We start from the raw sequence: 3,988 nt of genomic DNA on the forward strand, positions 1-3,988 counted from the left end.
AGAAGGGATAAAGTAGCCATATCAGGTCTAGCCACAAGCCCAGGATGTTATGCTTTTACAATTCAAAGCTACACCATGAAAAGCAAATCTGACACAAGTAAGTATAAACTCACAGATGCTTATGCACACTGATAGAAGATATGTCTCAACTACAAATATTTTCTACTATTTTTGACTGCTTGGATGATCACTCCTGCAACAAAATCTTTGACACGTCAAATCAAAGAATGTCCTGGTTGGCATTTTGTGCATTTCACCGAGGCTTCAGTCTTTGCTGAACTGGCTTACACAACTCTGGCTCACAGGCTGAGAATACCACCCACAAATATAAAAGCTGGGGAATTTGGGAACTCTCAGAAACTGACTTCTTCTAGCCTGCCTGGAAAGCCAATAAAAACCAGTCTGGTACAGGGCAGAAAAATGTCGACTGTTCTATTATAAATGGTGCCTGACATACAGAAAGCATCAGTACATAAACCACCCATGAGTTATTCTATAATTATGCTTGGTACCTATCGGCTAGACTAGCCCTTCTTCTTTTGGGTAAATTCTTCCATCTCAGATCTCTAATAACAAGGAAAATCTTGCTCATTAGGAGGTTATACTACAAAAGGGAGAAAGAGACCTTGCCATCTTATTCCCTGGCTGAGCCACATGTAGCACAAACGTCCCAATAGAAAGCTCTGGGGAAAAGCCAGGCTTGTTAAGTGCACGTGAATTGCTTTTAAGGCAATTCATCCTACTCCTTGGCCCACACTGTCTTGATGTGGGTCTGTCTGTAAATGACATGATTTGGTTGCCAGTGTGCTAACCTCTGCATTCCTCTGACTTTGAGGGAGAAAGTCTCTTCTTCCTTTCTCACCTGACTTCAAATGGAAGTCTCATGAATGCCGTGGATTTAGTGCGTAGTTTTATAATTGTGGTTTTATTTGAATTGCCACAGAAAAAGTTGGGTGAGATTAAACTCATGCTTTTCCTTTTGAAGAGGTCTATGCTTAATAAGAATTTTACACCCTCTTTTCTCACTAATTTTTAATTTTTTTCTCCTTTGAGTCTAGTTGCAGCTCTAGCTCCTACACTGCAGTTATGAGAGTCTTCCCTTGGTACTGTGCTAAGTGATACTTATGCATGTAGTTTTGCTAATTGCTGATTCCATTGGCATTCATGAACCTATGCTGGAATGAATGAAGATTTCATTCATGTTTATATATTAGTTTCCAACATTTGTATGTTGGAATCATCAGGCTAAAACCAGCTTTCATTTGCAGAGATGTAAACTGAGGGTAACTGAGTCGGGAGATATACTCTATTATGTAAATGGAAAATTCTCTTCTAGTATCTTTGGATCATCACAGAAACCTCCCATTTCCACTACTCAATCAAGTTTGTTCAAGACTTATAACTACAGTTATAGCTACATTAACAAGTGGTTTGTACCAGCAGAAGTCCATCTCTAGAGCTCATTTTGTGCTGGGGACCTGACATAGGCACTGTTAGACGTTGATGGACTGCTTAGGTCAGATAAACCAGAAGTTTGCTCTGCTGCACTAATGCTCTGTTACAGCTGCAGTTCACTTCCCAGGCTACTTCTGTCCAAAGGGAATCCAGGTCAACACAGCCAGTGCCCTTCCTGACGTGAACCCATGCCCAGCAAGCAGGTAACAGCTGAGGGATGCCTAAAAAGTGTTCTCCTGATCTAACTAATGAACACACTAACACAGACACACCCTATGTGCAAATTACAGAGATTTACCCAATTAGAATATCTCTGTGGCAATCCCCAGCCATCAACGATTTTCCCAGCCATGTAATTGCTACTATTAACAACACAAGTTCCCAATTTAACAAATGGAAGCAAGATAAATGCCCACATCATCCTGGCTTCTCCCAGCTTTATGATTCAGAGTGTAGCAATCTGTCGCCCTTGGTCTTTTGGAAACAATGCCCATGCAAGAATTTTAATGACAATGCACTTCTGGTTTGTTCTGGATATCTAAGGGCTTTGGTTTCTTTATCATGCAGGAGGTTCTGATGGTCAAGACAAGTGGGTCTAGCATGGCCCATGGACCTGTAACTTATTCTCTTCTGCTCAACTATATGCTTCGTCACCCTTTACACATAGCAATAGGTTGCTCAGCACAGAGACCCAAAACCAAGGAGGACACCCAAACAGTCTGAAAGGAAGAGGAACCATGGAAGTTTCTGGTGTAGTGCCATGGGAGAGGTTGTGTGGTTGGAAGAGGCGACGTGATATTATGCTTAGATTTTCTGTGTCCTTTAGCATTGCTGCCTTGTAGGCAAATGGCTGTAACTGCTTTCCTCTCCCATACTCTACCATATTTTGGCACTGGCTCTGGTTTCAGTGCCTCCAGCATGGTAAACCAGGCTTCCTGCCTCCCTGTATTCAGAAATTTTGTCAGTCCTTTCTTCATGTCTTACCATGCTTCTCCAAAAAAAATCACCTGTGTGTATAGCCTTTTTATGATCATCCTTTATCCTGCTCTGGAACTGTTAGAACATTATTGCTCATCAGCTGCTTCATAGGAATCACTTATATACATGCTTTGAATCTCACTTGGCCCTGAAGTGGAGATTATGTCAAGTAAAACTATTTACCCTTAGATAGCAGAGAGCCTCAGACAGTGGGCCAAGACATAGAAGGATGATAGTGCATTAAAAATCCTGTAATTATATGTATTCAATAAGCCTGGCATTTTCCCAGAGCTGTCTCTGGGGATATTTGTGCTATGTATGGCTCATCTAGGCAACAAGGAGAGGACAAGGACTCTTGCTCCTTTTTGCTGTCTAACTTGCTCACTAGCAAGATTTTATTTATTATTAGAGATCTGAGATCTAGCTAACAAACTGATGGCATCCATGCATGTTGTTTGTCCGTACTGGAAGCACAGATATATTGTCCCAATCCCTGACTACGCTGGCTGCCCAGAAATTTTTTTGAGTAGTTCTCCTTCAAGAGTCCAATATTCCAGATGTGAACAGTTTTTGTAAAGCAGATTTTTTCATATGGGCCATGAAAAATGCTCAAAGCAAAAAGGGGGAAAAGGGACAAGATAATTGATAATGTTTTTATGCAGTGACTAAACAGGTCTTGAACTGTAGCTTTTGAAATGGTGATACGTTCACAGCTGGGTTTTGGTCATGGTATCTGCTACACGTCCTATTATAAAGCAAAGTGCAAATTCATTGATAAACAGTAAAAGAGGAGTGCCACTCAGTCTCATACAAGTCTCTTTTACAGGATATTGGACTTTTAAATACAAATTTCCCTCAATCAGTGAGAAATTCTGAAAAGGCAATACTCTTCCAGATTATTTTTAGGCCAAATTGTACAGTTGTATAGTTCTGGGCCCCTCAGTTCAGAAAGGATATTGAGGTGCTGGAGCAGGTCCAGAGAAGAGCAACGAGGCTGGTGAAGGGACTGGAGCACAAGTGCCATGAGCAGAGGCTGAGGGAGCTGGGGGGGAAGAGGAGGCTCAGGGGAGACCTTATCGCCCTCTACAGCTCCCTGACAGGAGGTTGGAGTCAGGGGGGGGGTGGTCTCTTCTCCCAGGCACCCAGCAGCAGGACAAGAGGGCACAGACTCAAGCTGTGCCAGGGGAGGGTTCGGTTGGATATTAGGAAGAGATTTTTTATGGAGAGAGTGATGAGGCATTGGAATGGGCTGCCCAGGGAGGTGGTGGATTCCCCATCCCTGGAGGTTTTCAGGCTGAGACTGGATGTGGCACTTAGTGCCATGGTCTAATAACGGTGGTAGGGTTGGGCTCGATGATCTTTGAGGTCTCTTCCAACCCAGTTAATTCTATGATTCTATGATTGAAATCTACCAGGACCTGGGTTCACTAAAGCCTCGGTCATTATAATTACAATGAAGAACAATTTCAGTCAAGTTTAAATACTTTCAGCTTCCTCAAACTGCCATTTGTGTCTTAACCATTAATAACTGAGGGTTATATCTGACCTCAGTTAG

Source organism: Acanthisitta chloris, unplaced genomic scaffold, assembly GCF_000695815.1.
Source record: "Acanthisitta chloris isolate BGI_N310 unplaced genomic scaffold, ASM69581v1 scaffold20605, whole genome shotgun sequence".
Classification (NCBI taxonomy): domain Eukaryota; kingdom Metazoa; phylum Chordata; class Aves; order Passeriformes; family Acanthisittidae; genus Acanthisitta; species Acanthisitta chloris.